Genomic DNA, 23,784 nt, shown 5'->3' with positions numbered 1-23,784 from the left:
CTGGGGTGGGTACACCCCCTATCCTGCTTCTCTCCTGTGGGAGGGGGGCAGCAACCTAGTCCTGATAGGGTAGGGTTCCCCATCTTCAAGATGGCGAGAGCCTGGAGATGTGTTTCACCTCGCCTCCCCCACCTGAGGGGTGGGGTTGGCAGGCTGGCACATCCGCTGTCCTTCTTTGGGGTTTCCGGACAAAGCTTCCCGCCAGAGTGGGGGGTTGCAGTGGCCTGGGGAAGCTCACAGAGGCGGCATGCCTTTGAAGCTTCCCCCTGCACATCCTGGGGGAGGAGATTTAGCACCTCGCCCAGGATGTGCATTGTTGCAGGCCCAGGAGAGCAGGGGCTCTCCTACCCAGGGGTCCAGGAACATGTCTGCTGGGTGGCAGCCTAGGCAGCCTCAGAGCAGACGTGGATTGTAGGTTAGGTTTAAGGGGACACCTCTAAGATGCCCTCTGGGTTGCTTGGTACATTAAATCCCACACTGGCATCAGTGTGGGTTTAATGTGCTGAGAAGTTTGATACCAAACTTCTCAGTCTTCAGTGTTGCCATTATGGTGCTGTGGAGCTCGTGTTTGACGAGCTCTCAGCACCATGTACTCTTAAATGGCAGCACTGCACTTACAGTGCTCAGGAATGGACCTGGGCACTGTAGGGGCACAGGGCTCCTGCTCCTGTGCCCACACCATTGGCATAAGGCACCCAGCTAGAGGGGTGGCTGATGTATGCCATGACAGTGTAGGTGATGGGCATGGCACACAGGGATGTGTGTCATGTCGACTTTGTTTTTGTCTTGCACCCAAATACTCAGCCTGCCAAGGCAGTGTGTGTGTGTAAGGGTACAGGGCCTCTACGGGTGGCACAAGGAGTGCTGCAGCCCTTAGAGGCCTTCCCTGGTCAAAAGGCCCTGGGTACCTAGTGTACCATTTACCAGGGGCTGACATGTGGCCAGGGTTTGCCAATTTGGGTTTGGTTTGTTTTAGGGAAGGAACATAGGCCCTGGGCACCTGATTGGCAGGAGTCCAGGGCACACTCAGTCAAAGTACATTCAGCAATTCAGCAAAAAGTGGGGGCATACCATGCAAGAAAGATGGCACTTTCTCACACAACCCTCCCCCCCCAAACGAAAGGTGATGAGACTAACCTTGCCCTATGGAGTCTTCATTGTCTAAGTGGAAGAACCTGGAAAGTCCATCTGCATTGGCATGGGCAGTCCCTGGTCTATGTTCCACTTCAAAGTCCATTCCCTGTAGGGAGATGGACCACCTTAGTAGTTTTGGATTTTCCCCTTTCATCTGTATTAGCCATCTGAGAGGTCTGTGGTCAGTTTGAACCAGGAAGTGAGTACCAAACAGGTATGGCCTCAACTTCCTCAGGGACCATACCACAGCAAAGGCCTCCCTCTCAATGGCACTCCAACGCTGCTCTCTGGGGAGTAGCCTCCTGCTTATAAAAGCAACAGGTTGGTCTTGGCCTTCATCATTGGTCTGGGATAGGACCGCTCCTATCCCTAGCTCAGAGGCATCAGTCTGCACTATGAACTGCTTGGCATAATCTGGAGCTTTTAGAATTGGTGCTGAGCACATTGCTCCTTTTAGGGTGTCAAAAGCCTTTTGGCAACTAACTGTCCAGTTAACCTTCTTGGGCATCTTCTTGGAGGTGAGTTCTGTGAGGGGGGTCACAATGGACACATACCCCTTCACAAACCTCCTGTAGTATCCAGTCAAGCCAAGGAATGCCCTGACTTGGGTCTGGGTTGTTGGAGCTATCCAGTCCATGATGGCCTGGATCTTGGGTTGTAAGGGCTGTACCTGGCCTCCACCTACAAGGTGGCCCAAGTACACCACAGTGCCCTGCCCTATCTGGCATTTGGATGCCTTGATAGTGAGACCTGCATTGTGCAGAGCCTCTAAAACGTTTCCCAGGTGGATCAGGTGATCCTGCCAGGTGGAGCTAAAGACAGCAATATCATCAAGATAAGCTGCACTAAAGGACTCCAGCCCAGCCAGGACATGGTTCACCAGCCTCTGGAAAATGGCTGGGGCATTGTTTAACCTAAAGGGCATCACAGTAAACTGATAATGCCCATCAGGGGTGGAGAATGCTGTCTTTTCTTTTGCTCCTGGGGCCATGCCAATCTGCCAGTACCCTGCAGTTAAGTCAAAGGTACTGAGGAATTGGGCAGCCCCTAATTTATCTATCAGCTCATCTGCTCTTGGGATAGGGTGAGCATCTGTCTTGGTGACAGAGTTGAGCCCTCTATAGTCCACACAGAACCTCCTCTCTCTCTTTTCACCTTGTTGATGAGGTTTGGGGACCAGAACCTCTGGGCTGGCCCAGGGGCTCTCAGAGGGTTCAATGACCCCTAACTCCAGCATCTTGCTGACCTCAGCTTTGATGCTCTCCTTGACATGGTCTGACTGTCGATAGATTTTGTTTTTGACAGGCGCACTGTCACCAGTGTCCACATCATGGGTACACCAGTTTGTCAGACCAGGGGTCAGGGAAAAGAGGCTAGCATACTGCTGCAAGACTTGCTTGCAGTCAGTCTGCTGTTGGGCAGAGAGGGTGTCTGAGAAGATCACACCATCTACTGATCCATCTTTTGGGCTGTAGGAGAGGAGGTCAGGGAGAGGTTCACTCTCTGCTTCCTGCTCCTCATCAGTCACCATCAGCATGGTGATGTCAGCCCTGTCATTGTAGAGCTTAAGGTGGTTCACATGGATGACCCTCTTGGGTGTCCTGCTAGTGCCCAGGTCAACTAGATAGGTGACCTCACTCTTCCTTTCTAGGATAGTGTAAGGGCCACTCCATTTATCTTGGAGAGCCCTTGGTGCCACTGGCTCCAAAACCCACACCTGTTGCCCAGGTTGAAATTCAACCAGTGCAGCTTTTTGGTCATACCAATGCTTCTGGAGCTCCTGGCTGGCCTCAAGGTTCTTGGATGCTTTTTCCATGTACTCAGCCATTCTGGACCTTAGGCCAAGCACATAGTCCACTATGTCTTGTTTGGGCTCTTGAAGAGGCCTCTCCCAGCCCTCTTTTACAAGACAAAGTTGTCCCCTTACAGGATGACCAAACAGAAGTTCAAAGGGTGAGAAACCTACTCCCTTCTGTGGTACCTCCCTGTAAGCGAAAAGCAGGCATGGTAACAGGACATCCCATCTCCTTTTGAGTTTTTCAGGGAGACCCATGATCATACCTTTCAAAGTCTTGTTGAATCTCTCAACAAGGCCATTGGTTTGTGGGTGGTAGGGTGTAGTAAACTTATACTGCACTCCACACTCCTTCCACCTGTGTGTTAGGTAAGCAGACATGAAGTTGGAACCTCTGTCTGAAACCACCTCCTTAGGAAACCCCACTCTGGTGAAGACACCCAGGAGGGCCTTGGCTACTGCAGGAGCTGTAGTAGTCCTAAGTGGAATTGCTTCAGGGTACCTAGTGGCATGATCCACTACCACTAGAATAAATTTGTTCCCTGAGGCTGTGGGAGGTTCAAGTGGACCCACAATGTCCACTCCTACCCTTTCAAAGGGGACCCCCACCACTGGTTGTGGGATGAGGGGGGCCTTTGGGTGGCCACCTGTCTTGCCACTGGGTTGACAGGTAACACAGGAGCTGACAAACTCCTTCACCTTTTGGTGCATCTGGGGCCAGTAAAAGTGACTCACTAGCCTTTCCCAAGTTTTGGATTGCCCCAGATGTCCAGCTAGGAGAATGTCATGAGCCAAAGTTAGGAGGAACTCCCTGTACTTCTGTGGCACTACCACCCTCCTGGTGGCTCCAGGAGTGGGGTTTCTTGCCTCAGCATACAGTAATCCCTCTTCCCAGTAAGCTCTGTGGGTACCACTGACATCTCCCCTGGCTTCTGAAACAGCTTGCTGCCTCAGGCTTTCAAGAGTGGGACAGTCTCGCTGACCCTGGCACAGCTCTTCCCTAGAGGGTCCCCTGGGCCCAAGAGTTCATCCTGGTAAGGGTCAAGCTCCATGGACTCAGTTCCCTCAGGGGTATCCAAATCCTCTCCCTGGGGAGAGGGGTCCTGAATGTTTGGCTGTGTAGAAGCTGGTTCCCCAGCCTTCTTTCCTTTTCTCTTGGTTGGCTGGGCCATTATTTCAGGCTCCAGACCTACTTTTTCACCCTTCCTCTTGCTCTGTGCTCTGGTTTGCACACACACCAATTCAGGGATGCCCAGCATGGCTGCATGGGCCTTTAGCTCAACCTCAGCCCAGACTGAGGTTTCCAGATCATTTCCAAGCAGACAGGCAGCTGGCAACTTTGGGGAGACCCCTACCTGTTTCAGGCCAGTAACCCCCCCCCAGCCTAATGTTACCATGGCCATGGGATGACTAGTGGTGACACTGTCAGCGTTGGTGACTGAGTAAGACTTCCCAATCAAGTATTGCTCAGGGGAAACCAGTGTGTCTTTCACCATAGTGACACTGCCACCTGTATCCTTCAGAGCTTCTACCCTAGTTCCATTCACCCAGGGGTACTGTACGTATTTCTTTAAGTTGGGGGGCCACACAGCTACTGTGGCAAACTCCACTTCTCCCAAGGAGACTAGACTTGCTTCAGTGTGTTCCCAGATTTGCTCAGGGTACACCTCTGATCCCATTTGTATACTTGCTGCCCCAGGAGTAGCTGTACTGGGTGCCTTAGGGGCTTTGTTGTGGGGGCAAGCTACAGTTAGGTGTCCTGACTTTTTACAGTTATTACACCAGGCCTTTACGGGATCAAAGTTCTTCCCCCCTATATGGTTGGGGCACATAGGGAGTAGTTTGGGTCCCACCCACCTGAACAGGTTTTTGGGGTCCTTTGGAAGACTCAGACTTTTAATCTTGGGGATTCTCACCACCTTTCCCCTGGGGAGGTTTTGTGACCACTTTCTTTTGGTCACCCCAGTGGCTGTCCTTGTCACCCTAGTCTTGACCCAGTGGTCTGCCTTCTTTCCCAATTCTTGGGGAGAAATTAGACCTAGGTCTACCAAATGCTGATGCAAATTTTCATTTGTGCAGTTACTCAATATATGTTCCTTCATGAATAAATTGTACAATCCAGTAAAATCCTGCACACCATGTCCAGCTAACCAACCATCCAGTGTCTTCACTGAGAAGTCTACAAAATCAATCCAGGACTGGGTCTGGGTTTGATGAGCCCCCCTGAATCTAATTCTATACTCCTCAGTGGTGAATCCAAATCCCTCAATCAGAGCTTTCTTCATGAGGTCATAGGATCCTGCTTCTGGCCCAGAAAGGGTCAGAAGCCTGTCTCTGCAGTTACCAGAGAACAGTTCCCACAGGAGTGCCCCCCAGAGAGGTTTCCTTACTTTTCTGATATCACAAGCCCTCTCAAAGGCTGTGAACCATTTGGTGATATGTCAACAAAAGAAGGGGGGACCAGGAGCTAGTTATGGTACAATGTCCGTGCTCCAACATTAATAGTTACATCAATGAGGACATTGTTCCTTGTTGGAGGTGAAACAGGATTAGTGAACACCTACTCAACGGGAAAAGAAGAGGGAAAGGTAGAAAGAGAGAGAAAGTGTAGAGGGGAGGAAGAGGTGAGGGGGTAAGGTGAAGGTGAAAAGAGGCAAAGAGAACTATCCCCAGTATCAAGGATCCAATCCCGAAGGGGAGGACTCAGTGTTGCCTCTAGTTTGCCCTCACACACCCCGAAGGATGTCTTGCTTCATCATCGGGCTTTTTATTGCTCCTCGTCAGGCCGGCGCAGCAATGCCCGACGGGCCCCCGAAGGGTCTCTTTAGCGGAGGTCTTTTAAAGAGAAAAGCCGATAGGTGAGTGCGAGTGTGTGAGATAAAACAGGGGTAGGGAGAAAAGGATCCAAGGAACAAATGGTTACGTGCGTGCAAAGTGTGTGGATCAAATTACCTAGGGGTGTCCAAAAATACTATTTTAATGTTACGGAGCCCCTGGTAAAGTAAAAAGACCAGAAGGTCAGGGAGTCACTAGTGGGCGTAAAGTGCTTATGTGACTCAGAAAAAGGTCGACATGTTTCACGCCTGCTTTGCCTGTAAAGGTCAGTGGCGTTTCTTCAGGACCTAGCTATGTGAAAGGATGTGCACAGTATAGACGGGGGTTCCAAGGATTAGAAGGGTAACCCGCGTGAGTGAAAGGTAGTGTTTGGTACAATACTGGGAGGTGCAATGACCTAGTAAGCAGTGTGAGTCTAAAAATGATCTCTTCAGAGCGTACCACAACTTGTGTTACCTAAAAGGATAAAAACGGGGTGGGAAAGGGGGGGGGGAAAGAGAGTAAGGGAAGGGACAACAAACACAAACACAAACGGAGGTTTAAGATGATACTGATATGAATAATAATAACAGTATTTCAGGTGTAGCGCGTCAAAAACTGTCCGTGCCCCTGATTGCCATCCCAATAGTGTTTTCGCAGTCAGACATCTTGTAGCTCAAAGGAAAGGGGAAACATACCAGAGTGCCTCAACAGCCACATGACATCCATAACAGGCGCAACAACAAAGAAGTAGAAACAGCCTCAGGGGTGGAGGAGAGAATTCAAGTGGTCACAAGGCAACCTCGAGTCACACGATCACATGATACGTTTAGTCAGACATGGGCAATAATACTGACATAGAGACACTCGCATGGTGGTAGTCGACTGTAAGCAGAAGCGATGTGCAGGCCCGGATATGTAGGCAAAATTTAACAGTGACTCAAGATACTGCTCCAGTCACGCGTGTGAGCTAAGTCACCCCCGGAGGGGTGAACCAAACATGGGTGACAGACATATCATAGGGGACACACGTTACACACAGACACACGTACCATGTTGCTTACCCTCATATGTATGAATGAGGGCTTCCTAGGCTTGGCCGTTGGCTGCCCGCGCCCTATTTGCTAAAAATAGAAAAACATACATGTCGGCAATGTTACCGCTGGTGCCCTTAAGCGTGGAACCGCTGTGCCAGAATATCGTTTAACGTAATTATTAGCGTCCCATCGTTGTAGAGTACTCACGGTTGTGTCGGGGGCCGGCTCATTCAGCACATACCCTCTGCCAGCGGCTGCCTGTTGGGAATGTGGGCTGCGTTAGGCATCCCACTGAAATAGTGTTGGAAAAGGCGTCTTCTACTTCCTGCTTGGTACGTGAGTATTGCTGACTAATGGCCGCTGAGTGTTGCGCATGCGTTGTCGGTAGTATCTCAGGAGGCCCATACTCAAAAGGGGTTTACTGGTCATGAGCGCATGTGCACAGTTGTGTACGCGGCCCTCGTCTTAACAGGGGAGTGCGCCTGCGCACATCGTCAGACACATGAAATCGGGTACGGGGAATGAAGATTCATGCACAAAAAATTATATTTAATATTGGAGCAGGATATGTATAGTAGTCATTACCAAAAGGCCGTGACCTTGATCTGGGGCATATAGTATGTAACTAACAAAAATCCATGTCCCACATCAAAGGTAATGTATATCCGGGTTACAAAGCCCTCAGGTGGCTGCATAATCATAGGTGTAAAGAAAATAGTTCTGTGTAGGGTGTATACAGGTAGCCTGATCAAAGTTCCACCCAAGGTATCTCATCGTTGAGCCCTTTAGTGTCAGTATGAAGGCGGAACACCCAGCGTTGTTCCTGGCGCAGGAGGACTTGGGGGTCCCAGAATGGTCTGGATTCTAGTACTGCCCATGATATTTGATCGCAGTTATGTCCAACCTCAAGGAAATGGTTGGTCAACTTGGTAGCCGTCCGTCCCCGTCGGATGGTACTCTTATGCTCACTTATACGTGTTTTGATGGATCGTGAGGTCATACCAATATATCTGAGACCGCATGGGCACGTAATGAGATAAATGCAGTTCTTCGTATTGCAGTTGGAGTGTCTTCGTTGTTCCCAGACGAAGTCCTCCAAGATTAGTCGTTTACTGTGGGTTGTAGTGGAGCAGGCATGGCAGTTACCACATGGGTAGTGGCCTGTCACGGGGGGTAGATTCCACAGCGTGGTACTTCGTGAGCTAGTCCCTTTTTGTAATGGTCGTGTGTTGACCAGTGTGTCTCGTAGGTTTGGTGTTCTTTTGAACGCGAACCGCGGTGGTTCCAGTACCAGTGTGTCGGTATTCAGGATCCTCCAGTTGCGTTTGATGATTTGCTTGATCCTATTGGACAGAGGTGTGAACGTGGTCACACATGTGATTAACTTGCTGGGTGCCTTAGTTCTTGTTTCCAGGAGGGATTCCCTGTGGTTGTTACGGGCTCTTTTTCTCGCATGGGCGACGACCCTCTTGGGGTAGTCTCTTTCTAAGGGTTTTTTTTCGAGGTGGTTGGCCTCGGTCTCGTAGTCTTGATTGGTAGTACAATTGCGTCGTATCCGTAAAAATTGCCTGTAGGGTAAATTCTCCTGTAAGGCCTTAGGGTGGTGGCTGTTAAAGTCAAGAAGACTGTTGCAGTCTGTGGGTTTCTTATGTAGTGTGGTCCTGAGTACACCGTTCTCCAGAGTGATCTTAAGGTCCAGGAACGGGATGGTTATTTAACTCATGGTTCCTGTAAACCGGAGATGTGGATTCAGTTGGTTGACCCATGTCAAGAAGGTCTCACAAGTAGATCTAGTTCCCTTCCAGAAGATCAGGATATCGTCTATATACCGCTTCCATATAATGAGATTCTCTTTATATGGGTTTTCGTCTGAGAAGATGTGTCTGTTCTCAAAGGATGCCATATACAGACCAGCCAGGCTCGGCGCAAAGGTACTCCCCATGCTGGTACCTTGTATCTGATGGAAGATAGAAGTCTTGTACATAAAGAAATTATGTTTCAGGGCTATAGTGATCAACTCCAAGATGAACGCCACTGGTGTGTTAGTTTCAAGGTCTGCCCTCTGTAGTAGATCGTCAACAACCTCGATGGTAGCGTCTTGAGGGATTTGGTGTACAACGCTTCTACATCCAAAGTCAGAAGCAGGTTGATAGGTTCGGTGTTTTCCTGGTTGATAGCCTCTATCAAATTGAGCACATCCCATGTGTCCTTGAGGTAAGCAGTGGTGGTCTGGACCAGGGGTCGAAGAAAGTGGTCGCTAAATTGGCTCAGTGGTTCCAGGAGGGAGTTGATACCTGAGACAATTGGTCGTCCTGGCGGGGGGGTGATACCCTTGTGTATTTTGGGGAGGATGTAGAAGTAAGGTGTCTTAGGATCATCGTTGATCAAGAAAGCCGCCTCTTGGGGGGAGATCCAGCCCTCCGTGTTCGCCTCATCCACCAAAATATTAATCCTTTTGGACAGTCCCTCAGTAGGGTCTGTATTCAATTTACGATAATATCTGGTGTTGCTAAGTTGTTTCTCACATTCAGCCTCGTAATCAGCAATGTCTAGGAGGACAGTGGCACCCCCTTTGTCCGCGGGCTGAATGATGATGGTTTCATCACCTCTGAGTGATTCCAAAGCCTGGCGTGCTTTGTTAGGGAGGTTATTGTACGGTGACCCATGTGTCAGTCGATTCGTTTCATTGAGTACGGCCTTCTCAAAGGTCAGAACCTCAGTTGGGACCATAGCGGTGGTGGGTGTAAACTTGGATGGGGGTCTGAGCCCAGAGTCGTTTCTATCCTGGATGGGTTTCCCCTGGAAGAACGCTTGCAGTCGTATTTTCCTAAACAGTTGGTGTAGTTCCTGGTTCATCCTGAAGTCATCCTCCTTCGGGGTGGGGACAAAGCCAAGACCTAGTTCTAGGGTTGAGGTCTCTTCTTCACTCAACTGTTTCTTGGACAGGTTGACGATTAGGGTCTTTGATTTGTCATGCTCCTGGTTTGTCTTTGTTGTTGTTGTTGATGTTGACCGGCGTCTTGCCATTGTACTTGCTTCTGACCTCTTCTTCTCCCTCTGCCTCGTCTCCTGCCTCTGTACTGAAAAGGAGGTGGCGGGTTTGGGAAGAAGGGTTGTGGATAGCCAGGCTGTACGTATCCTGATTGTGGTCCGTTGAATGCGGGGTACCACATGGGGCCTTGAGGTGGATAAGGAGGGTGATGGAAGCCATAGGGGTGGGGTGGCATGTGTTGGGGTGGGGGCAGTAGCCCCGATTGTTTAGTTGCTCTCCCCCAGCTCCTGTCACTCGAGTTGCTATAAGACGACTGTCCTGAGTGATTGGATGATGTTGAGCCTGTTGCAGGGATTCTGCTTATACACAGAACTATGCGTAGAACCCCAGGACCTCAGTGAGTTGTGGTGTACCAGAAACTCACCTCAGAACCCAGAACCCAGTATCCGGCTAGCATAAGTGTCCCATTCGTTATCCGAGATTTAGCTCGGAGGTCCCAATGAAAAGACAACCCAGAACACGCGACTCAGTACATACTCAGGAATGGTGGGAATCGGAAATACCTGTTCGTATATTATTCTCACATCAGTCCACAACAAGAATCAACAGAGACACGGTGAAAATAAAAAGAGTTTATTTTTATAGACCACGTGTCCTAATATGCAGTACTTTGGCTAATACAAGCAGACAAATGATTAAAATCAAAACCATCAACATAGTTACAATTCCATAGAATATAAAAGGGGTGATCATGTTATAATGACAGTGGATACTACCACTTTCCCTTTACTAAGAAGCTAATATTATTATTAGTCTAACAGAAGGTCTCTTAGGCTTGAATAGGGGACCCCATACCTCAAAGATCAGCTTAGTGAAATCACATCACAGGAGCATCAGGAGTCTTCTCGCAGGAAGGCTCGTCTTCGGTCTGAATAATAAACATGATGTCCGTGATATTAAAAGCACCAAGTTTCAGGTATGTGCAGCTGCTCGTGTGTTATGACTAAATAGTGGGTCGATCAACCTAGAGTGGAAAACATGCATTGTCTAACAACTCAGACTGTTTGTCACATCGTGTGCAGACCAAGGTCGCTTCGCAGAGCTCGGGATGGTAACAACAGATTGCTCTCGTGTGAGGCAAAACTCGAGTCAGCAGTTCGTTTAAGCAATAACATGTGAACGCAGTGTCGTGTGCAAAGGCAGCAAGATGGCTTTCTAACTTCTGACGTGGTTATGCTAACTTAACAATGTATGTACGTATTAAGGGAGTCCTTACTACATGCCCCCTTGATCGAAGCACTACTTAGTATGCAAGAAAAGAGAGAACGCAGAGTTCAAGCGCGACAGAGCAGAACAAGGCGTATCCAATTTAAAAAGGAACTGGTCAGTTCAGGCAAAGTTCGAACAGAAAAAAAAAAAAAAAAAGCGATAGAAAAAACAAAAAACCTCAAACGTGCCGTGGGAGGTGAAAAATGAAAAAACGCCTCACCGGGCAGAAGTGCAGACGTACAGGGACAGTTCAAGACACGTGAGGAAAACACAGTGGACGAAAGTTCACTCAATCCATGAAAGTATATGCAGCATATGTGGCCACTGCTTCCAGCAGAAAATCATTGGCACGGCCACTGAAGGTTTCAGCCATCCAGTTAAGTAAAGAAAAGGAACATACGTGTTCTTCTATCAGCGGAGCCTCTAGCACCATCAGAGGGCAACCAGCGTGTACTTCCAAGTAACTCATATCCAAGAAGTCATATGCCGCTCTCACGACGTCCCAATTACCCAGGATACCATGCGCCGCACCGCAGGCCATAATCCGAACACCAGAACAGGCAGACTCGTGAGACACTAAGGGCCTCATCAGCCGATCAAAATCCGGGTCCGGAGACACCATGTTGGTTAAGCACAAATCCATAGGCCATTCAAAGGGACAATCTAGGCAGTGGAAGACAGGTTGCACGCAGGTGAAGTAGGAATACCGGAAGGATAATCCATATGCCAAGCTCAAAGTCGCCAACGGCAGGACACCATAGTAATCAAGCATCCTGTCACGAAGAAGCTGCAGACGGGACAGGCTGACGTGTGGCACAGAAAGAGCAGCCATTCCGCAAGATGAAAAGTAAAAGTAGCACACCTGCCACTAGAGCCAGAATTAACGGGACACCTCCAAAGACGCTGGAGAAAATAGAATGAAAAAATGCCGGAATCACACCAAAAATAGTTTGGAAAGAGGTCACGAGGCCCGAGCCCACAAGTTTAAAAAAATGAGCCAGGCCAGTCGTGGACGAGGCATTGAAAATTGTTTGGATCAAAGCACTAAAATGCAGGGGGAGGTCAGTATTCAAAAGCGCCTGTACCTCGGTGCGCGTATTTGCTACGTGAAGGACAAATGTTTCCCGGGAGGAAGTCAAAGGCACCTCCTTTTGGGACAATAGCGCTCTTATTCTGCTCATCTTGTCGAACTCTGCTTTCAAGGTTGGAATTGAAGGCCAGATAGAAGCATCCAGCCTCCCATGCGGGGGTGGAAACAGGACGTTATTGCAGCAGACAACCCTCTGTGTTACAGTTACTATATACGGGATCCCTACTAACATCCCGCAGTAAGCTTCATTGTTTAAAATTAAATAACTACCGTTTGCAAGCAGCGTGAAAGATGGCGTAATCACTGGTACCGGGATACCTTTGAGGACGCAGGCCAAATTCGGAGCGTGTACATTACAAGCACCGTGCAATTGAATGTGCCTACAGACAACAGAATGATCAGGTGACGTTGTACATTCTTCACCCTTCAGATAAACCTCAGTACCGTCCCGTGTACATCTATACGTAAAGGGGAGGGACCAGACTTCATGCATGAAAGCGGTGCCCAGCTGTTCATATCTACCCAGAGCATAGTGTTTCATACAAGAGGTAAACTTAAAAAGCGCAAACGGTAGACTTATCAATCCGTGTAAGAGCCACACAGCGGAATCGACTTCCGCAACAGAAAAAGGTAACGGCTCCAATTTCTCAATATGGAGCAAGGAATATGTAGCATCCTTCATGGACATGAACTGCTGTTTGTCAGTAAGGTTAAAGGGAAGAAATAACGATGTTGTATTCAGATAGTCCCAAGGGACCTTCCCTGCCTTCAATGTTTGTAATGTCCATGCAAACTGCATAACAGAACGCAACTGGTTTTGACCATGATACAACACAGACATATCATCCTGCACAATATCCACAATTGAAGATACAATATTATCTAATGTATAAATGCGAGAAGAAAGAGTGTTAATGCTGTTATCAATAACTGCTAATACTTTTTCCATATTAGCCTGATCGATAGCTCTCAATCTTGAAGCAGCCTCAATTTGCGACAGTTTCCATACTTCGTTGTAAATAGCATACGCCCATCTCTTGGATCTGCCACCCACAGGACCTTTAACAAAATCATTCAAATCTATTTTGTCATGTAACTTTGATAAATGAACTTTGACAGATGCCAAGGTGGAATGTCGCAGCCAGGACTGACATAATTTCCCTACAGAGTATGTAGTTACTGTATGTGACGACTCAAACCGGGGGTCCACGCGATCTTGAGTATACCCCGGTTTCAGTCCTAGAAAACGACGTTGACAGGTATCAGAACTGCTTTGCCAAATTAACCATCCCTCACTATTGAATTTCGAAATATTGAAAGATGAATTAGAAACTAATAACTGCAAAGCAGGAAGGGACAGATCTGTGTGATTATTCCAATTTGGGTAAGCACCCAGATCCGGCACAGAAGGCGAATTTAGTTTTTTAGAAGTGGCCAATCCGAAACAGGTGGTTTGGAAGATGGTTGCATTTAAAAACAACATATGATTTGGTACTAGACAGGCACCGTGTAAAGCTTCAGTTCCCTGAACCTGCCACGGTTTGGAACCCCAAACCGACTTAAGATCAATAGTAGCCTTCCATAGATCATAACCTTTGATTGACAACTCATCCATAAAGGACTTAGAATATAGCAATTTGGTGTGTGTCAGTCTAACCTTGGAGGCAGACTCAGGCTTAACTTTAAAATAAAAGGATGCCGGGGCTGAAACACTGAAATCAGTAAAATAAGTAAACTTATCAACTAATGTGTGTGAACTGCCAAACGAGGGGGTGGGACAATGTTCCCACTGGGTAAAATTTACAAAATTTCTAAACGAATTTGATTTATGCAGGAAGTGATTGCCATAATGTTGAAAACAATACTGTTCCGCATAGTTAGCCGCATTGTCATACAAATCCTCTGCATCAAAGGCGGCATAATATTTCAAATCTGAAAACAGTGCTTCAATGGCGTGTACATCCCAATCATCAGAACGTATGTTCTGTTTAACTACATCACCCATAGAAACACGAAATACATTAGGCACATTAATGACCTCTGTAGGCCCATGAATTTGAAATTTAACTGCATCCCAAGCGATTCCATCCATGACGGGCCAGGCAGTAATATTCACAAAAGTCTGGTCCCTTTTCATGATGTGGGATGAGGAGTGGGGGGCCAAAGTTCCATTGATAAGTCTAATTGTCGATCTCTCTTTGAGATAATGGCCATCCACCAAACGGAAGAAAACTACAACAAATCCAATGGACATAAACAAAAAAATACCAAAAAGCATCAACCAGATGTATGTCCAAGGAGCTATCAAAAAATGTTTCTTAAACCAGCTCACAAAAACAGCAATGTTTGATGGGGGAGTTGAGGGCAAAGAGTTAGTGTCAAAGGAAAAACGGGACTGGCCAAGTGCTGTAGATTGTAAAACAGGCGAAGGTCCACGTGTAGGATAAGCATACTCAGTCTCATCGGACAAACCACCAGCCGGTGGTATCAGCAAGGGATCAGTAACTGAATGCATCTCGATTGCAACATCAGACAAGGTGGTAGAAGCAGGAAGCATCATCGAATTTCTTTGCATTGTCTGGCATGAAATTGCCGGAGTCATACTAAGAAGTATTGGCCACTCGCTGAAGTTTGACATTGTCAATAGAGATGTACCTGTTTTCTTTGCGACCAGGAAGTGGAGGTAAAATGACTGTTCTTGTACCCTGCACTCCAAGCACTGGAACTGGTGCACGATAAGAGGGGCCGAACTCCTTCTTGTTCTCCACCTTCTCACGGACCAGATCACCAACTCGGGGTAGCCAGCCGACTACCGGAATCTGAACCTCAGCTTCAGATGTGGAGGGCAAATGTTCTTTCGAAAGAGAGTCTCTGGCTTCTTGTAGAGTCTGCAAAACAGCACAGTGATCATCTACGTCAAAGGGTGCGGTCGACGCTGCAATGTCTAGACCATCAAGGTCTGGAACAAACATTCTGATTCCGAAGAGCATCATGTACGGGGTGCGCCCACCCAGAGACCTTCTAGGGAGATTATTTAGTGCACGTTGGACGTTATACAAATGGGCTAGCCAGTTCCGGCCTGTGCCTAAAACACGTGCTGTCAATGATTGCTTTAAGTCACGGTTCATTCGCTCCACCACACTATTACCCTCAGGTCGGTAGGGAGACGAAAATTTGACTAGGACCCCCAAATTTTTCATAGCCTCCTTGTAAGCCTTAGAGGCGAACGCAGGGCCCTGGTCAGAATGGAAGGTACCACACGCAAAAGTTCCCACAAAGACACGCAAATCCCTGATGACAGTCCGCGAGTCAGCACTCCTTTGTGGCCATACCCATAGAAAACGTGTGCACGAATCCACTGCAACCAAGATGTACTTGTACGCAGTATCAGAAGAAAAAGGACCGCAGTGATCTAAATAAACACAACCAAATGGCTTATTAGAGATGTACAGCTGTGTCTGTGGTGGGCGCGCAACAGTAGAAGGTTTAATCTGTTGGCAAATGTCACAATCAAGAACATAAGCGCGCGCTTGTTTATATAAACCAAACCACCAGTAACGTTGTTGTAGCAGAGATATTGTAGCTGACACACCGGCGTGGGCTGACGCCAACCCCTCGTGCGCAGCCAAGAACAGTGCTGGTCTGCAGTCCGCGTTGGGAATTATTCTATCACCAACGTCGTTAATCCTCACTAATGGGACGTTATCAGGACTTAAATGATAAATATACCGAGAGGGAAAACCCTTCAGGTAATCTCCTCCCTTCTCTGTAGCAGCAATAGCTGCCAAGATGTCATCATGAATCTTACTTTTGGATCTTGTAACTGCTGCCACTAAGTATGTAGCCACTGCTGTTTTCGCTGCCTCGTCAGCTAAGCTGTTTCCGACAGCATGGACACCAAGCCGCTGGTGACCAAGAGTGTGAATAACACTTACGAGAGGGAGACGTTCTTTAAGGTCCGCCACTCGAACCCAAAGCGTTTTATGCTTAATTGTGCTACCTTTAGTGTCGCGGTAATCATTCTAAGACCAGAAGTGTAAATTGTCATTGTAGGACTGGACACAGTAGAAGGAGTCACTCACTATAAGAGTAGTGACTCGGGGATCAGCAAACTCCAGTGCAAGCACCAGAGCCCGGAGCTCCGCCAATTGCGGTACAATCACCCAATGACTGCGTATGCACTGCATCAGATTGGAATTCACCATACGCTGGGCATAATCAGGAATGTACGTACGGCCGAAATTCAGAAAACCCAGCAGAGATTGTAATTTCTTCAGTGTCGTAGGAGCACTTAAGCGTGCACACTTTTCCAGAAAGTGGGGGGCTAACCCCTTACCTTCATTGTTGAGCTCGTAGCCCAAAAACAACACCGTATATTCTGCGATGTGAGACTTCGCAAAATTGAATTTGTAGCCATAGTCAGCAAAACTCACGATAATATTGTCAACCCGAGACAGATGCGGCATCAGCTCATCATCCGTAAGATAGATATCGTCAACATAGGAGTATGCTTCGGGGTCTATTCTTTCTAAGAGAGAAACCACGCGAGCAGAAAAGACGCCAGGGCCATTTTTGTAACCCATGGCTAATCTTGTAAACTGTTTTTGTTTTCCGCCTGAAGTAAACGCTGTCCACTGGCTACTCAGTGTGGACAGGTTGTGGCTAAAAAAGCCATTGGAAATGTCAAGTGTCGTTTTAAATCTTTTACGCACGAGACTGTCGACCAAAGCCGAGCTATGTGTATTTTGTACCGCGCAGGTCCGGCAATGGGAGTTTAGGTGCCGGTAATCCAAAACTAAACGGTACGAGCCGTCAGGCTTCGTTACAGTGAATAAAGGGTTATTCATAGGGGACACACATGTTTCAATAACACCCTGATATTCCAATTGTTCAAGGATTGCCGCGACGTGGGGTCTCGCTTCACGACGCATAGGATACTGAGGTTGAGGCTGGGGCATAGACCGCAATGGAATCTCATGGCAGGGGGACAATCTGTCCCATCCCACCTGAGTACGATACACCGCCGGCGCAAGCGCAAGCGCCCACTCCTCAGCATACACTTCAGCTTGGTCCTTAGGCACTGTGTGCGCAAAGGACGGGAGGATTACTTCCTCCCCTCTAGGAGCCTCTAAAATGAAAGCTGGGGGCCAATCTGCCTCCGCTAGGAGGATATCATAGGTGGTGGTCAGATTATCCCAAAAAATCCCTTTTATGGTACGTTGTATGTCACCCTCTATTAATAAGACTATTTCATAAAGTCTGTCAGGGGGAGCCACTCTGGTGTCAGCTGTTTCAACAGTAACCGATATATCAGTTGCTGTCACCGCCAGAAATGGACGCAGAGCTTGACGGACTATGGTAATTTCCGCTGCGCTGTCCAGGAGCGTCAGCGCCCATGTCCGGTTCCGAAGCTGTGTCCGCACTATCTGAGGCATACCTTCCTGTCAGAGCCGCCACTTTCTTCTTCTGAAACGGGGGTCTTTGTCGTGCAAATTCGTCCTGCTTGCCTTTACCCTCAGTCTGTCGGGGCTGGTCACGCTGTTGTGGAGCACCCCGACCTTTGCCACCGCCTCCGCCACCGGACTGAGCAGCCGATGTTTCCTGTGAAGAACGAGGAGAGCGCTGTTCAGAAACCTGAAATCTATCAGGAGACTTAATAGCAGCACGATCGCGCAGATCATAAGTGCGTTCACTACTTGACTGTACGGAGAGGCAGGCCGAGAGCCCTGTTTCTGTTGCTGCTGCTTTCCCTGTTGTTTAACCTGCCATTTTTGTTTAGGAAAAAAGGGCCGGTCGTCCTTACCAGACGTTTCTGCCTTACCCTGCTGTTTTAGATCGGGATTCTTTATTACAGGCTCAACCCCTAAAGAGCTACGACCCAAATCCCGATATGCCTCTGCGATTATTTTCGCAAATTCCTGCGGCTTGTCCTCCTCAGGAACTCGTTTCAGTTCATTACGAACCTGGAAATGCAAAGCATCACCCTTCAGGTTACCAATTATCATGGTAGCCACCAGGTCAAATTGCCCGAGGAGCCGCATCCCTAACTCAATCGCAGACTCCGCACCATGGTTCTCTTGAACTCTTTTGATTACGGAGGGCAGCTGCAACATAGACGGAGTGCCATAGCACTGCGCGTACGTCGCTGCAAAGACCTTGCCCCAATTTGCACAATCATCAATGTGGGGGACCAAGTCCTTAGGCAAACTAATGGTGAGGATCCTGTGTTTCTCCACAGGAGTAGTATTCGGATAAACCGCTTCTATTTGGTCAAATTTTTCAGCAAGCCAAAAGGGGAAATCATCCCTAGTTTGGGGGCGCTTGCCCATAACAGAATTGACCATAACAGGACTAATGACCACCGCGTGATGATCAGTAGGCTGTCCCGCAACAGCAGGTGCCCCCGCCTGCATATTGCGCGACACATACTGCACTAACGCCCTATATACCGTAATGAGGGCAGTGTGTAGTACACGCAGCTCAGCCACCGTCACCGTGAGGTAACGGGGATGAGGCGTAAATCCGGCTAGTACCGGCCAAGTGGCCCCTGCAATTGATAAAGGGCCCATTCTCGGCGGTATAACCACATGGGGAAGGGCGCCATTAAACCAAATATGGTGCTGCCAAGCAGATATTGGTATAGTTCGCCGGCACTGCAGCGGCAGTGTAAGAATGAAAGGTGTCATCATCCCCCACCGCTGGAATCGTCACCCAAGAGTAGAACAACTCATAGGGATGAGCCGCATCGGCTCCCACTACAAAGATGACGTTCATACCAGTGTCCGGTACCCCATACTGCGTCAAATGACGTTTCAGAGCTGCACGGCTATGCGCCGCAATATCCACCGACATTAGGACAACACACACGTGAAACTATCAGTAGCACAAGGGTTCACTAACCTTTTTAATTATCAAGCTTGAAAGAACCTATATCAATAGACCTAGGTAGGTTTAAATCCGTCAGACTTGTTATCCGGAAACAAGAATGAGGGTGTTGTGGACAAACGCGAGCACTACTAAGGCGTTTCAACTCATAGACCAAACGTTAGGTGCGCCATGTTGCAGGGATTCTGCTTATACACAGAACTATGCGTAGAACCCCAGGACCTCAGTGAGTTGTGGTGTACCAGAAACTCACCTCAGAACCCAGAACCCAGTATCCGGCTAGCATAAGTGTCCCATTCGTTATCCGAGATTTAGCTCGGAGGTCCCAATGAAAAGACAACCCAGAACACGCGACTCAGTACATACTCAGGAATGGTGGGAATCGGCAATACCTGTTCGTATATTATTCTCACATCAGTCCACAACAAGAATCAACAGAGACACGGTGAAAATAAAAAGAGTTTATTTTTATAGACCACGTGTCCTAATATGCAGTACTTTGGCTAATACAAGCAGACAAATGATTAAAATCAAAACCATCAACATAGTTACAATTCCATAGAATATAAAAGGGGTGATCATGTTATAATGACAGTGGATACTACCACTTTCCCTTTACTAAGAAGCTAATATTATTATTAGTCTAACAGAAGGTCTCTTAGGCTTGAATAGGGGACCCCATACCTCAAAGATCAGCTTAGTGAAATCACATCACAGGAGCATCAGGAGTCTTCTCGCAGGAAGGCTCGTCTTCGGTCTGAATAATAAACATGATGTCCGTGATATTAAAAGCACCAAGTTTCAGGTATGTGCAGCTGCTCGTGTGTTATGACTAAATAGTGGGTCGATCAACCTAGAGTGGAAAACATGCATTGTCTAACAACTCAGACTGTTTGTCACATCGTGTGCAGACCAAGGTCGCTTCGCAGAGCTCGGGATGGTAACAACAGATTGCTCTTGTGTGAGGCAAAACTCGAGTCAGCAGTTCGTTTAAGCAATAACATGTGAACGCAGTGTCGTGTGCAAAGGCAGCAAGATGGCTTTCTAACTTCTGACGTGGTTATGCTAAATTAACAATGTATGTACGTATTAAGGGAGTCCTTACTACAAGCCATCTTCTGAGAGGGCATCGTTATCTGTGGTTTGATAGTCATCCTTGATATAAGGGTAGACCTTTTCTCTGTCAAATTTCTTGACATCTTTCTGAAGTTTAGTAATTTTCTGTTGTAGCAGGTAATCACGGTGTTCGTTCATCTCATTATTGATCTCTGCTAGGCGTGTTTTAAAAGATGAGATATTAATGCCTGTTTTAAGGCCATCTTCAGAAATTTTGATCTTAATAATCAGGGCTTCCGATAGACGTTTGGCTGTACTAATGATGAGAATCAGCCAGTCACGAGTGCACCTCCAAGCGATCTGGCTCCATTCTCTTTTGAATATAGGATCGTCTAGGAAGATGCGGGGAGCAGTCCGTACAAAAAGGCCATTGGGGGCTGCATTAGCCCTAAGATATTCGGTCATTATCTGACCATGAAGTGTCACCTTGACCAGTGTTTTCTTAAGGGCAGTCAATGAGTTCCAGTCTCCTTGGGAGCTGGAACATGCCATGTTCCCGTCCGTGTCAAGTATTGACGGTGTTTTCAGAATTTCAGAGACCATGTCTTCGCTGTATGCGAGGCCCAGGTTATCCCCCATGTGAGATGTCGTCATGTTCACAAGATGTAGTGTGTAGGGCAGGAGAGGTATAGATAGAGAGATAGAGGGGTCCCTCGGCTGAGCCGCCGTGCTAATACTATGTCAACAAAAGAAGGGGGGACCAGGAGCTAGTTATGGTCCAATGTCCGTGCTCCAACATTAATAGTTACATCAATGAGGACATTGTTCCTTGTTGGAGGTGAAACAGGATTAGTGAACACCTACTCAACAGGAAAAGAAGAGGGAAAGGTAGAAAGAGAGAGAAAGTGTAGAGGAAAGAATTCAAGTGGTCACAAGGCAACCTCGAGTCACACAGAGTGTGCTGGGTTCGCGGTTCCGGGCTGCTGCCAGGGATTAGAGGTAGGTTTTGAGTAGAGCCTCTACTCATGGGAGTCTCAGGGGCTTAGAGCCAAAAGGTAGCCAGGTCCTCCGGGGTTGGTGAGGTTGCTGGCCACAAGTGATGCCGGGTTGGAGCAGGAGCAGGTTCGAGGGTCGACAGGCCGGTAGGGCTGGGGCCAAAGCAGTTGGTGTCTTCCTCTTTTTAGCAGCTGCAGGGCTTCTTGCTCTTCTTTGTAGTTTGGAATCTGGAATCTGGGGAAGGAAGGTTCAGGGTGCCCCTAAATACTAGATTTAGGGGCGTTACAGGTAGGTGAAGGGCAGGGACCAATGGGTCCCTGTCCTGGGGTGGGTACACCCCCTATCCTGCCTCACTCCTGTGGGAGGGGGGCAGTAGCCTAGTCCTGATAGGGTAGGGTTCTCCATCTTCAAGATGGCGAGAGCCCGGAGATGTGCTTCACCTCGCCTCCCCCACCTGAGGGGTGGGGTTGGCAGGCTGGCACATCCCCTGTCCTTATTTGGGGTTTCCGGCCAAAGATTCCCGCCAGAGTGGGGGGTTGCAGTGGCCTGGGGAAGCTCACAGAGTCGGCATGCCTTTGAAGCTTCCCCCTGCCCATCCTGGGGGAGGAGATTTAGCACCTCGCCCAGGATGTGCATTGTTGCAGGCCCAGGAGAGCAGGGGCTCTCCTACCCAGGGGTCCAGCAACATGTCTGCTGGGTGGCAGCCTAGGCAGCCTCAGAGCAGACGTGGATTGTAGGTTAGGTTTAAGGGGGCACCTCTAAGATGCCCTCTGGGGTGCTTGGTACATTAAATCCCACACTGGCATCAGTGTGGGTTTAATGTGCTGAGAAGTTTGATACAAAACTTCTCAGTCTTCAGTGTTGCCATTATGGTGCTGTGGAGCTCGTGTTTGATGAGCTCTCAGCACCATGTACTCTTAAATGGCAGCACTGCACTTACAGTGCTCAGGAATGGACCTGGGCACTGTAGGGGCACAGGGCTCCTGCTCCTGTGCCCACACCATTGGCATAAGACACCCAGCTAGAGGGGTGGCAGATGTATGCCATGGCAGTGTAGGTGATGGGCATGGCACACAGGGATGTGTTTCATGTCGACTTTCTTTTTGTCTTGCACCCAAACACTCAGCCTGCCAAGGCAGTGTGTGTGTGTGTGTAAGGGTACAGGGCCTCTAAGGGTGGCACAAGGAGTGCTGCAGCCCTTAGAGGCCTTCCCTGGTCACAAGGCCCTGGGTATCTAGGGTACCATTTACCAGGGGCTTACATGTGGCCAGGGTTTGCCAATTTGGGTTTGGTTTGTTTTAGGGAAGGAACATAGGCCCTGGGCACCTGATTGGCAGGAGTCCAGGGCACACTCAGTCAAAGTACATTTAGCAATTCAGCAAAAAGTGGGGGCATACCATGCAAGAAAGATGGCACTTTCTCACACGCATGCATTCCCAAAGGGGAAGGGATCCCCTGGGGACATGTTCCCATTTGCAAGTGCCTTACCACCCTTCTGAGAAGGGTGGTATATTGCAAGTGTTTTGCGACCGCAATTGCGGTTGCAAAATATTCATACATTCGTTTTGAAGTCGCTATTAGGAAGGGACGCCCTTGGAACGTTCCTTCCTAATGGTGAGTCGCTAACCCTTTTTTGCAAGTCGCTAATTGATTAGCGACTCGCAAAATAGGGGTGGTACATGGGTCACCTGTTTTTTTGAGGTCGCAAACGGGCCTAAAACCCCTTTGCGACCACACAAAAAACGTCGTACATCTGGCCCTCCATCTTTCCTCAATCATGGTGTTCTGCAAGAATGTCTTGATTCTGTTTAAAGTTGAAAAACATTGTTCCGACTCTGCTGTTGTCATAGAAGTGGTAATGACTATTTTTAGTAAAGCAACTGTCACAGTGATTTTTCCATATGAAGTTTCTGAATTAAAGCAATCAAAGAAATGGCACCAGAGTCCTGCCGATATACATGCATTCCGTACAGTACAATTAACTCAGTTCTCAGATCCTCTTTGTTGAGCATAGGATAAGCTTCCACAGCCTCACTCAGCACTTGCTCATTGAAGGAAATATAATAATTTGCAAACTGAGCACTTTGCAGTAATGTGACACTCACAAAATGCTTTGTAAAAGAAAAACGTTCCTTTGAATGCTCAACTATAGTGTCACATATTTCTTTGCAATGCGGACCACACTGCTGATTTTTTCTGATGGATACATCTGCCAGTGGATTCCTCACCTTGTGAAATATCCCCTGCGCCAGCAACATTCGGAAACTTTTGTAGCTCTCCACGCCGACGAGGACGAGGACGACGTCACAGAGGCACGGCTCCGCTCGCGGCTCTGCTGATGTCACTGGATCCATAAGAAGATCTCGTCGGTGTGATGACGTCAGTTCCCTTTTTTCCGCACCGTCGACGCTAACGGTTGTCTGGAACTCTCCATAGCTTTGGCTAGTTACTTTGTTTTTCTGCTGGTGTCTCTTTCTTTCTTCTTGCTTCCTGTTAGGAAATGTCGACTGAGGAGTGCGGTAAGCACATGTCCATCACGGATCCACATGAGGACTGTGTCTGGTGCCTGTCGTCGGATCACAACGTCGAGGGATGCTCTTGGTGCCGCAAGATGAGTACAAAAGCTTTAAAGGAAAGAGAGACCAAGTTGTTTATTGCTAGAATGAAAAAGGAGAAGAGAGGTTGAAGACGATCCAGATCAAGGTCGAGGTCGGCG

This window comes from Triturus cristatus, chromosome 7, assembly GCF_964204655.1.
Source record: "Triturus cristatus chromosome 7, aTriCri1.1, whole genome shotgun sequence".
Classification (NCBI taxonomy): Eukaryota; Metazoa; Chordata; class Amphibia; order Caudata; family Salamandridae; genus Triturus; species Triturus cristatus.
The sequence above is the reverse complement of the archived record's forward strand: the minus strand, read 5'-3'. Positions refer to the sequence as shown.